At 61.3% G+C, this 12,602-nt stretch overlaps 1 long non-coding RNA gene across 8 annotated transcripts in view; it reads right to left on the minus strand.

The window, feature by feature from the left end:
* Nucleotides 1-12,168, minus strand: part of LOC115932765 (uncharacterized) — a 36,519-nt gene extending 24,351 nt beyond the window's left edge. For 5 of the 8 annotated variants that reach the window (XR_010130592.1, XR_010130597.1, XR_010130596.1 and 2 more), the window contains exons 1-5: nucleotides 10,826-12,168; nucleotides 8,147-10,301; nucleotides 5,450-7,524; nucleotides 3,084-4,925; nucleotides 405-2,559 (exon numbers count right to left, since the gene is read on the minus strand). This is a non-coding gene — a long non-coding RNA (uncharacterized lncRNA). The remainder of the gene's footprint in view (nucleotides 1-404; nucleotides 2,560-3,083; nucleotides 4,926-5,449; nucleotides 7,525-8,146; nucleotides 10,302-10,825) is intronic. The other 3 variants (XR_010130594.1, XR_010130593.1, XR_008670751.2) reach the window with 3 other exon arrangements.
* Nucleotides 12,169-12,602: the final 434 nt, after the last annotated feature.

Below are 12,602 nucleotides of genomic sequence, written 5' to 3' on the forward strand. Positions count from 1 at the left end.
GAACCTTTGAAATGGGGATCCCAAGAAGAGCAAGTCTTTCATGAGTTAAAGGAAAAACTTCTGGCAGCCCCAGCCCTGGGGCTACCCGATCTGACAAAGCCTTTTCCATTGAATGCGTTAGATAGAGAAAAGATGGCAGCTGGACTTTTAACGGATACTCTGGTGCCCTGGCTGAGGCCGGTGCCCTACGTGTCTAAAAAACTAGACAGGGTTTCTAAAGGATGGCCCCTCATGTTTGAGGGCCGTGACATCAACTGCCCTCATAGTACAAGAAGCAAATAAACTGACTCTTGGGCAAAACCTGAACATAAAGGCCGCCCATTTTGGGTTCGGTGACAGCCATCCCCTCTTCCCCCCACTGCCTTAGGATCCACATCGCTGATCCTAAGATCCTTAGGACTCACCTGGAGGACTGTGGGTATTGGGTGTCCAAGAAGAAAGCTCAAATCTGCCGACGGCAGGTACCTTACTTGGGATTTACTCTCCGACAGGGGTCCGACGCCGCCCGGGAACAGAAAGAAAGCAGGTTATTTGCAATCTACCAGAGCCTAAGGGCCGAAGGCAGCCGAGAGAATTCTCAGGAGCTGTGGGGTTTTGTAGACGGTGGATCCCAAATTCTGTAGTATTAGCCAAGCCTTTGTATGAGGTCACAAAGGGGGTGGGCACTGGGAAGCTTTGGAATGGGGATCCCAACAACAGCAAGTCTTTCATGAGTTAAAGGAAAAACTTCTGGCAGCCCCAGCCCCGGGGCTACCCGATCTGACAAAGCCTTTTCCATTGTATGTGTTAGAGAGAGAAAAGATGGCAGCTGGACTTTTCACCCAAACTGTGGGGCCCCGGCTGAGGCCGGTGGCCTACGTCTCTCAACAACTAGACAGGGTTTCTGAAGGATGGCTCCCCTGTTGGAGGGCCTTGGCAGCAACTGCCCTGCTAGAAGAAGAAGCAAATAAGCTGACTCTTGCGCAAAACCTGAACATAAAGGCCCCCCATTTTGTGGTGGCTGAGAGGCAGCCCAGTTTCCCCCCCTGGCTCTTGGGACCCCCATCGCAGAGGGGGTGGCACCACCTGCGAGCCGGGGACTGACAGCCAGCCCCTCTTCCGCCCCAGGCTCTTAGGACACTCATCGCAGGGGGGGAGGCACCCCCCACGAGGCAGGGACTGAGAGCCAGCCCCTCTGCCCCCCCTGGCTCTCAGGACCCCCATCGCAGGGGGGGGAGGCACCCCCAACGAGGCAGGGACTGAGAGCCAGCCCCTCTTCCCCCCTGAATCTCAGGGCCCCCATCGCAGTGGGGGAGGCACCCACGGCGAGGCGGGGATTGAGAGCCAGCCCCTCATGCCCCCCGGCTCTCGGGACTCCCATCGCAGGGGGGGGAGGCACCCCCCATGAGGCAGAGACTGAGAGCCAGCCCCTCTTCCCCCTCTGGCTCTTAGGACCACCATCGCAGGAGGGGGAGGCACCCCCCACGAGGCAGGGACTCAGAGGCAGCCCCTCTTCCGCCCCCGGCTCTTAGGACCCCCATCGTTGGGTGGGAGGCACCCCCCACGAGGCGGGGACTGAGAGCCAGCCCGTCTTTCCCCCCTGGCTCTTAGGACACCAATCGCAGGTGGGGGGAGGCACCCCCAACGAGGCAGGGACTGAGAGCCAGCCCCTCTTCCCCCCTGGCTCTCAGGGCCCCCATCACAGGGGGGAGGCACCCACCTCGAGGCGGGGAATGAGAGCCAGCCCCTCATCCCCCCTGGCTCTCAGGACCCCCATCGCAGAGGGGGGAGGCAACCCCCACGAGGCGGGGACTGAGAGCCAGCCCCTCTTCCCCCCTGGCTCTCAGGGCCCCCATCGCAAGGGGGGAGGCACCCCCAACGAGGCACGGAATGAGAGCCAGCCCCTCTTCTCCCCTGGCTCTCAGGGCCCCCATCGCAGGGGGGGAGGCACCCCCGACGAGGCGGGGACTGAGAACCAGCCCCTCATCCCCCCCGGCTCTCAGGACCCCCATCGCAGAGGGGGGGAGGCACCCCCAACGAGGCAGGGACTGCGAGCCAGCCCCTATTCCCCCTCTGGCTCTTAGGACCTCCATCGCAGGAGGGGGAGGCACCCCCCACGAGGCAGGTACTGAGAGCCAGCCCCTCATTCCCCTCGGCTCTCAGGACCCCCATCGCTGGGTGGGGAGGCACCCCCCACGAGGAGGGGACTGAGAGCCAGCCCCTCTTCCCCCTGTGGCTCTTAGAACCCGCATCGCAGAAGGGGGAGGCACCCCCCGCGAGGCGGGGACTGAGAGCAAGCCCCACTTCCCCCCTGGCTCTTAGGGGCCCCATCGCAGGGGGGGAGGCACCCCCCATGAGGCGGGGACCGAGAGCCATCCCCTCATCCCCCCCGGCTTAGGACCCCCATCGCAGATCCTAAGAACCTTAGGACCCACCTGGAGGACTGTGGGTATTAGATGTCCAAGAAGAAAGCTCAAATCTGCTGAAGGCAGGTACCTTATTTGGGATTTACTATCCGACAGGGGTCTGAACGCAGCCCGGGAACAGAAAGAAAGCAGGTCATTTGCAATCCACCGGAGCCTAAGGGCAGAAAGCAGGTGAGGGAATTCTTAGAGGCTGTGGGCTTTTGTAGACTGGGCATCCCAAACTTTGCAGTATTAGCCAAGCCTTTGTATGAGGTCACAAAAGGGGCGGGAATCGGGAACCTTTGGAATGGGGATCCCAACAACAGCAAGTCTTTCATGAGTTAAAGGAAAAACTTCTGGCAGCCCCAGCCCCGGGGCTACCCGATCTGACAAAGCCTTTTCCATTGAATGCGTCAGATAGAGAAAAGATGGCAGCTGGACTTTTATCCGAAACTCTGGGGCCCTGGCTGAGGCCGGTGCCCTACGTGTCTAAACAACTAGACAGGGTTTCTAAAGGATGGCCCCCCTGTTTGAGGGCCGTGGCATCAACTGCCCTGATAGTACAAGAAGCAGATAAGCCGACTCTTGGGCAAAACCTGAACACAAAGGCCGCCCATTTTGGGTTCGGTGACAGCCATCCCCTCTTCCCCTCACTGCCTTAGGACCCCCATCGCTGATCCTAAGATCCTTAGGACTCACCTGGAGGACTGTGGGTATTGGGTGTCCAAGAAGAAAGCTCAAATCTGCCGACGGCAGGTACCTTACTTCGGATTTACTCTCCGACAGGGGTCCGACGCCGCCCGGGAACAGAAAGAAAGCAGGTTATTTGCAATCTACCAGAGCCTAAGGGCCGAAGGCAGCCGAGAGAATTCTCAGGAGCTGTGGGGTTTTGTAGACTGTGGATCCCAAATTCTGTAGTATTAGCCAAGCCTTTGTATGAGGTCACAAAGGGGGTGGGCACTGGGAAGCTTTGGAATGGGGATCCCAACAACAGCAAGTCTTTCACGAGTTAAAGGAAAAACTTCTGGCAGCCCCAGCCCCGGGGCTACCCAATCTGACAAAGCCTTTTCCATTGTATGTGTTAGAGAGAGAAAAGATGGCAGCTGGACTTTTCACCCAAACTGTGGGGCCCTGGCTGAGGCCGGTGGCCTACGTCTCTCAACAACTAGACAGGGTTTCTGAAGGATGGCTCCCGGGTTGGAGGGCCTTGGCAGCAACCGCCCTGCTAGAAGAAGAAGCAAATAAGCTGACTCTTGCGCAAAACCTGAACATAAAGGCCCCCCATTTTGTGGTGGCTGAGAGGCAGCCCAGTTTCCCCCCCTGGCTCTTGGGACCCCCATCGCAGAGGGGGTGGCACCACCTGCGAGCCGGGGACTGAGAGCCAGCCCCTCTTCCGCCCCAGGCTCTTAGGACACTCATCGCAGGGGGGGAGGCACCCCCCACGAGGCAGGGACTGAGAGCCAGCCCCTCTGCCCCCCCTGGCTCTCAGGACCCCCATCGCAGGGGGGGGGAGGCACCTCCAACGAGGCAGGGACTGAGAGCCAGCCCCTCTTCCCCCCTGAATCTCAGGGCCCCCATCGCAGTGGGGGAGGCACCCACGGCGAGGCGGGGATTGAGAGCCAGCCCCTCATCCCCCCCGGCTCTCAGGACTCCCATCGCAGGGGGGGGAGGCACCCCCCATGAGGCAGAGACTGAGAGCCAGCCCCTCTTCCCCCTCTGGCTCTTAGGACCACCATCGCAGGAGGGGGAGGCACCCCCCACGAGGCAGGGACTGAGAGCCAGCCCCTCTGCCCCCCCTGGCTCTCAGGACCCCCATCGCAGGGGGGGGAGGCACCCCCAACGAGGCAGGGACTGAGAGCCAGCCCCTCTTCCCCTCTGGCTCTCAGGGCCCCCATCGCAGGGGGGGAGGCACCCCCGACGAGGCGGGGACTGAGAACCAGCCCCTCATCCCCCCCGGCTCTCAGGACCCCCATCGCAGAGGGGGGGAGGCACCCCCAACGAGGCAGGGACTGAGAGCCAGCCCCTCTTCCCCCTCTGGCTCTTAGGACCTCCATCGCAGGAGGGGGAGGCACCCCCCACGAGGCAGGTACTGAGAGCCAGCCCCTCATCCCCCTCGGCTCTCAGGACCCCCATCGCTGGGTGGGGAGGCACCCCCCACGAGGAGGGGACTGAGAGCCAGCCCCTCTTCCCCCTGTGGCTCTTAGAACCCGCATCGCAGAGGGGGGAGGCACCCCCCGCGAGGCGGGGACTGAGAGCCAGCCCCACTTCCCCCCTGGCTCTTAGGGGCCCCATCGCAGGGGGGGAGGCACCCCCCATGAGGCGGGGACCGAGAGCCATCCCCTCATCCCCCCCGGCTTAGGACCCCCATCGCAGATCCTAAGAACCTTAGGACCCACCTGGAGGACTGTGGGTATTAGATGTCCAAGAAGAAAGCTCAAATCTGCTGAAGGCAGGTACCTTATTTGGGATTTACTATCCGACAGGGGTCTGAACGCAGCCCGGGAACAGAAAGAAAGCAGGTCATTTGCAATCCACCGGAGCCTAAGGGCAGAAAGCAGGTGAGGGAATTCTTAGAGGCTGTGGGCTTTTGTAGACTGGGCATCCCAAACTTTGCAGTATTAGCCAAGCCTTTGTATGAGGTCACAAAAGGGGCGGGAATCGGGAACCTTTGGAATGGGGATCCCAACAACAGCAAGTCTTTCATGAGTTAAAGGAAAAACTTCTGGCAGCCCCAGCCCCGGGGCTACCCGATCTGACAAAGCCTTTTCCATTGAATGCGTCAGATAGAGAAAAGATGGCAGCTGGACTTTTATCCGAAACTCTGGGGCCCTGGCTGAGGCCGGTGGCCTACGTGTCTAAACAACTAGAGAGGGTTTCTAAAGGATGGCCCCCCTGTTTGAGGGCCGTGGCATCAACTGCCCTGATAGTACAAGAAGCAAATAAGCTGACTCTTGGGCAAAACCTGAACATAAAGGCCGCCCATTTTGGGTTCGGTGACAGCCATCCCCTCTTCCCCCCACTGCCTTAGGACCCCCATCGCTGATCCTAAGATCCTTAGGACTCACCTGGAGGACTGTGGGTATTGGGTGTCCAAGAAAAAAGCTCAAATCTGCCGACGGCAGGTACCTTACTTCGGATTTACTCTCCGACAGGGGTCCGACGCCGCCCGGGAACAGAAAGAAAGCAGGTTATTTGCAATCTACCAGAGCCTAAGGGCCGAAGGCAGCCGAGAGAATGCTCAGGAGCTGTGGGGTTTTGTAGACTGTGGATCCCAAATTCTGTAGTATTAGCCAAGCCTTTGTATGAGGTCAGAAAGGGGGTGGGCACTGGGAAGCTTTGGAATGGGGATCCCAACAACAGCAAGTCTTTCACGAGTTAAAGGAAAAACTTCTGGCAGCCCCAGCCCCGGGGCTACCCGATCTGACAAAGCCTTTTCCATTGTATGTGTTAGAGAGAGAAAAGATGGCAGCTGGACTTTTCACCCAAACTGTGGGGCCCTGGCTGAGGCCGGTGGCCTACGTCTCTCAACAACTAGACAGGGTTTCTGAAGGATGGCTCCCGGGTTGGAGGGCCTTGGCAGCAACCGCCCTGCTAGAAGAAGAAGCAAATAAGCTGACTCTTGCGCAAAACCTGAACATAAAGGCCCCCCATTTTGTGGTGGCTGAGAGGCAGCCCAGTTTCCCCCCCTGGCTCTTGGGACCCCCATCGCAGAGGGGGTGGCACCACCTGCGAGCCGGGGACTGAGAGCCAGCCCTTCTTCCGCCCCAGGCTCTTAGGACACTCATCGCAGGGGGGGAGGCACCCCCACGAGGCAGGGACTGAGAGCCAGCCCCTCTGCCCCCCCTGGCTCTCAGGACCCCCATCGCAGGGGGGGGAGGCACCCCCAACGAGGCAGGGACTGAGAGCCAGCCCCTCTTTCCCCTGAATCTCAGGGCCCCCATCGCAGTGGGGGAGGCACCCACGGCGAGGCGGGGATTGAGAGCCAGCCCCTCATCCCCCCCGGCTCTCAGGACTCCCATCGCAGGGGGGGGAGGCACCCCCCATGAGGCAGAGACTGAGAGCCAGCCCCTCTTCCCCCTCTGGCTCTTAGGACCACCATCGCAGGAGGGGGAGGCACCCCCCACGAGGCAGGGACTCAGAGGGAGCCCCTCTTCCGCCCCCGGCTCTTAGGACCGCGATCGTTGGGTGGGAGGCACCCCCGACGAGGCGGGGACTGAGAACCAGCCCCTCATCCCCCCCGGCTCTCAGGACCCCCATCGCAGAGGGGGGGAGGCACCCCCAACGAGGCAGGGACTGAGAGCCAGCCCCTCTTCCCCCTCTGGCTCTTTGGACCTCCATCGCAGGAGGGGGAGGCACCCCCCACGAGGCAGGGACTGAGAGCCAGCCCCTCTTCCCCCCTGGCTCTCAGGGCCCCCATCGCAGGGGGGAGGCACCCACCTCGAGGTGGGGAATGACAGCCAGCCCCTCATCCCCCATGGCTCTCAGGACCCCCATCGCAGAGGGGGGAGGCAACCCCCACGAGGCAGGGACTGAGAGCCAGCCCCTCTTCCCCCTATAGCTCTTAGGACAGCCATCGCAGGGGGGGAGGCACCCCCAACGAGGCACGGACTGAGAGCCAGCCCCTCTTCCCCCCTGGCTTTCAGGGCCCCCACCGCAGGGGGGGGGAGGCACCCCCAACGAGGCACGGAATGAGAGCCAGCCCCTCTTCCCCCCTGGTTTTCAGGGCCCCCATCGCAGGGAGGGAGGCACCCCCCACGAGGCGGGGACTGAGAACCAGCCCCTCATCCCCCCGGCTCTCAGGACCCCCATCGCAGTGGGGGGGAGGCACCACCCATGAGGCAGGTACTGATAGCCAGCCTCTCTTCCCCCTGTGGCTCTTACAACCCGCATCGCAGAGGGGGGAGGCACCCCCCGCGAGACGGGGACTGGGAGCCAGCCCCTCATCCCCCCCTGGCTTAGGACCCCCATCGCGGATCCTAAGAACCTTTGGACCCACCTGGAGGACTGTGGTATTAGGTGTCCAAGAAGAAAGCTCAAATCTGCCCACAGCAGGTACCTTACTTGGGATTTACTATCCGACAGGGGTCCAAACGCAGCCCGGGAACAGAAAGAAAGCAGGACATTTGCAATCTACCGGAGCCTAAGGGCAGAAGGCAGGTGATGGAATTCTTAGGGGCTATGGGGTTTTGTAGACTGTGCATTCCAAACTTTGCAGTATTAGCCAAGCCTTTGTATGAGGTCACAAAGGGGGCAGGTGAGGGAATTCTTAGGGGCTGTTGGGTTTTGTAGACTGGGCATCCCAAACTTTGCAGTATTAGCCAAGCCTTTGTATGAGGTCACAAAGGGGGCGGGGACCACGAACCTTTGAAATGGGGATCCCAAGAAGAGCAAGTCTTTCATGAGTTAAAGGAAAAACTTCTGGCAGCCCCAGCCCTGGGGCTACCCGATCTGACAAAGCCTTTTCCATTGAATGCGTTAGATAGAGAAAAGATGGCAGCTGGACTTTTAACGGATACTCTGGTGCCCTGGCTGAGGCCGGTGCCCTACGTGTCTAAAAAACTAGACAGGGTTTCTAAAGGATGGCCCCTCATGTTTGAGGGCCGTGACATCAACTGCCCTCATAGTACAAGAAGCAAATAAACTGACTCTTGGGCAAAACCTGAACATAAAGGCCGCCCATTTTGGGTTCGGTGACAGCCATCCCCTCTTCCCCCCACTGCCTTAGGATCCACATCGCTGATCCTAAGATCCTTAGGACTCACCTGGAGGACTGTGGGTATTGGGTGTCCAAGAAGAAAGCTCAAATCTGCCGACGGCAGGTACCTTACTTGGGATTTACTCTCCGACAGGGGTCCGACGCCGCCCGGGAACAGAAAGAAAGCAGGTTATTTGCAATCTACCAGAGCCTAAGGGCCGAAGGCAGCCGAGAGAATTCTCAGGAGCTGTGGGGTTTTGTAGACTGTGGATCCCAAATTCTGTAGTATTAGCCAAGCCTTTGTATGAGGTCACAAAGGGGGTGGGCACTGGGAAGCTTTGGAATGGGGATCCCAACAACAGCAAGTCTTTCATGAGTTAAAGGAAAAACTTCTGGCAGCCCCAGCCCCGGGGCTACCCGATCTGACAAAGCCTTTTCCATTGTATGTGTTAGAGAGAGAAAAGATGGCAGCTGGACTTTTCACCCAAACTGTGGGGCCCCGGCTGAGGCCGGTGGCCTACGTCTCTCAACAACTAGACAGGGTTTCTGAAGGATGGCTCCCCTGTTGGAGGGCCTTGGCAGCAACTGCCCTGCTAGAAGAAGAAGCAAATAAGCTGACTCTTGCGCAAAACCTGAACATAAAGGCCCCCCATTTTGTGGTGGCTGAGAGGCAGCCCAGTTTCCCCCCCTGGCTCTTGGGACCCCCATCGCAGAGGGGGTGGCACCACCTGCGAGCCGGGGACTGAGAGCCAGCCCCTCTTCCGCCCCAGGCTCTTAGGACACTCATCGCAGGGGGGGAGGCACCCCCCACGAGGCAGGGACTGAGAGCCAGCCCCTCTGCCCCCCCTGGCTCTCAGGACCCCCATCGCAGGGGGGGGAGGCACCCCCAACGAGGCAGGGACTGAGAGCCAGCCCCTCTTCCCCCCTGAATCTCAGGGCCCCCATCGCAGTGGGGGAGGCACCCACGGCGAGGCGGGGATTGAGAGCCAGCCCCTCATGCCCCCCGGCTCTCGGGACTCCCATCGCAGGGGGGGGAGGCACCCCCCATGAGGCAGAGACTGAGAGCCAGCCCCTCTTCCCCCTCTGGCTCTTAGGACCACCATCGCAGGAGGGGGAGGCACCCCCCACGAGGCAGGGACTCAGAGGCAGCCCCTCTTCCGCCCCCGGCTCTTAGGACCCCCATCGTTGGGTGGGAGGCACCCCCCACGAGGCGGGGACTGAGAGCCAGCCCGTCTTTCCCCCCTGGCTCTTAGGACACCAATCGCAGGTGGGGGGAGGCACCCCCAACGAGGCAGGGACTGAGAGCCAGCCCCTCTTCCCCCCTGGCTCTCAGGGCCCCCATCACAGGGGGGAGGCACCCACCTCGAGGCGGGGAATGAGAGCCAGCCCCTCATCCCCCCTGGCTCTCAGGACCCCCATCGCAGAGGGGGGAGGCAACCCCCACGAGGCGGGGACTGAGAGCCAGCCCCTCTTCCCCCCTGGCTCTCAGGGCCCCCATCGCAAGGGGGGAGGCACCCCCAACGAGGCACGGAATGAGAGCCAGCCCCTCTTCCCCCCTGGCTCTCAGGGCCCCCATCGCAGGGGGGGAGGCACCCCCGACGAGGCGGGGACTGAGAACCAGCCCCTCATCCCCCCCGGCTCTCAGGACCCCCATCGCAGAGGGGGGGAGGCACCCCCAACGAGGCAGGGACTGCGAGCCAGCCCCTATTCCCCCTCTGGCTCTTAGGACCTCCATCGCAGGAGGGGGAGGCACCCCCCACGAGGCAGGTACTGAGAGCCAGCCCCTCATCCCCCTCGGCTCTCAGGACCCCCATCGCTGGGTGGGGAGGCACCCCCCACGAGGAGGGGACTGAGAGCCAGCCCCTCTTCCCCCTGTGGCTCTTAGAACCCGCATCGCAGAAGGGGGAGGCACCCCCCGCGAGGCGGGGACTGAGAGCAAGCCCCACTTCCCCCCTGGCTCTTAGGGGCCCCATCGCAGGGGGGGAGGCACCCCCCATGAGGCGGGGACCGAGAGCCATCCCCTCATCCCCCCCGGCTTAGGACCCCCATCGCAGATCCTAAGAACCTTAGGACCCACCTGGAGGACTGTGGGTATTAGATGTCCAAGAAGAAAGCTCAAATCTGCTGAAGGCAGGTACCTTATTTGGGATTTACTATCCGACAGGGGTCTGAACGCAGCCCGGGAACAGAAAGAAAGCAGGTCATTTGCAATCCACCGGAGCCTAAGGGCAGAAAGCAGGTGAGGGAATTCTTAGAGGCTGTGGGCTTTTGTAGACTGGGCATCCCAAACTTTGCAGTATTAGCCAAGCCTTTGTATGAGGTCACAAAAGGGGCGGGAATCGGGAACCTTTGGAATGGGGATCCCAACAACAGCAAGTCTTTCATGAGTTAAAGGAAAAACTTCTGGCAGCCCCAGCCCCGGGGCTACCCGATCTGACAAAGCCTTTTCCATTGAATGCGTCAGATAGAGAAAAGATGGCAGCTGGACTTTTATCCGAAACTCTGGGGCCCTGGCTGAGGCCGGTGGCCTACGTGTCTAAACAACTAGAGAGGGTTTCTAAAGGATGGCCCCCCTGTTTGAGGGCCGTGGCATCAACTGCCCTGATAGTACAAGAAGCAGATAAGCCGACTCTTGGGCAAAACCTGAACACAAAGGCCGCCCATTTTGGGTTCGGTGACAGCCATCCCCTCTTCCCCTCACTGCCTTAGGACCCCCATCGCTGATCCTAAGATCCTTAGGACTCACCTGGAGGACTGTGGGTATTGGGTGTCCAAGAAGAAAGCTCAAATCTGCCGACGGCAGGTACCTTACTTCGGATTTACTCTCCGACAGGGGTCCGACGCCGCCCGGGAACAGAAAGAAAGCAGGTTATTTGCAATCTACCAGAGCCTAAGGGCCGAAGGCAGCCGAGAGAATTCTCAGGAGCTGTGGGGTTTTGTAGACTGTGGATCCCAAATTCTGTAGTAATAGCCAAGCCTTTGTATGAGGTCACAAAGGGGGTGGGCACTGGGAAGCTTTGGAATGGGGATCCCAACAACAGCAAGTCTTTCAGGAGTTAAAGGAAAAACTTCTGGCAGCCCCAGCCCCGGGGCTACCCGATCTGACAAAGCCTTTTCCATTGTATGTGTTAGAGAGAGAAAAGATGGCAGCTGGACTTTTCACCCAAACTGTGGGGCCCCGGCTGAGGCCGGTGGCCTACGTCTCTCAACAACTAGACAGGGTTTCTGAAGGATGGCTCCCCTGTTGGAGGGCCTTGGCAGCAACTGCCCTGCTAGAAGAAGAAGCAAATAAGCTGACTCTTGCGCAAAACCTGAACATAAAGGCCCCCCATTTTGTGGTGGCTGAGAGGCAGCCCAGTTTCCCCCCCTGGCTCTTGGGACCCCCATCGCAGAGGGGGTGGCACCACCTGCGAGCCGGGGACTGAGAGCCAGCCCCTCTTCCGCCCCAGGCTCTTAGGACACTCATCGCAGGGGGGGAGGCACCCCCCACGAGGCAGGGACTGAGAGCCAGCCCCTCTGCCCCCCCTGGCTCTCAGGACCCCCATCGCAGGGGGGGGAGGCACCCCCAACGAGGCAGGGACTGAGAGCCAGCCCCTCTTCCCCCCTGAATCTCAGAGCCCCCATCGCAGTGGGGGAGGCACCCACGGCGAGGCGGGGATTGAGAGCCAGCCCCTCATCCCCCCTGGCTCTCAGGACCCCCATCGCAGAGCGGGGAGGCAACCCCCACGAGGCGGGGACTGAGAGCCAGCCCCTCTTCCCCCTCTGGCTCTTAGGACCACCATCGCAGGGGGGAGAGGCACCCCCCATGAGGCAGAGACTGAGAGCCAGCCCCTCTTCCCCCTCTGGCTCTTAGGACCACCATCGCAGGTGGGGGAGGCACCCCCCACGAGGCAGGAACTCAGAGGCAGCCCCTCTTCCGCCCCCGGCTCTTAGGACCCTCATCGTTGGGTGGGAGGCACCCCCCACGAGGCGGGGACTGAGAGCCAGCCCGTCTTTCCCCCCTGGCTCTTAGGACACCAATCGCAGGTCGGGGGAGGCACCCCCAACGAGGCAGTGACTGAGAGCCAGCCCCTCTTCCCCCCTGGCTCTCAGGGCCCCCATCGCAGGGCGGAGGCATCCACCTCGAGGCGGGGAATGAGAGCCAGCCCCTCATCCCCCCTGGCTCTCAGGACCCCCATCGCAGAGGGGGGAGGCAACCCCCACGAGGCGGGGACTGAGAGCCAGCCCCTCTTCCCCCCTGGCTCTCAGGGCCCCCATCGCAGGGGGGGGAGGCACCCCCAACGAGGCACGGAATGAGAGCCAGCCCCTCTTCCCCCCTGGCTCTCAGGGCCCCCATCGCAGGGGGGGGAGGCACCCCCAACGAGGCACGGAATGAGAGCCAGCCCCTCTTCCCCCCTGGCTCTCAGGGCCCCCATCGCAGGGGGGGAGGCACCCCCGACGAGGCGGGGACTGAGAACCAGCCCCTCATCCCCCCCGGCTCTCAGGACCCCCATCGCAGAGGGGGGGAGGCACCCCCAACGAGG

The sequence above is a fragment of the Gorilla gorilla genome, chromosome 14, assembly GCF_029281585.2.
Source record: "Gorilla gorilla gorilla isolate KB3781 chromosome 14, NHGRI_mGorGor1-v2.1_pri, whole genome shotgun sequence".
Taxonomy (NCBI): domain Eukaryota; kingdom Metazoa; phylum Chordata; class Mammalia; order Primates; family Hominidae; genus Gorilla; species Gorilla gorilla.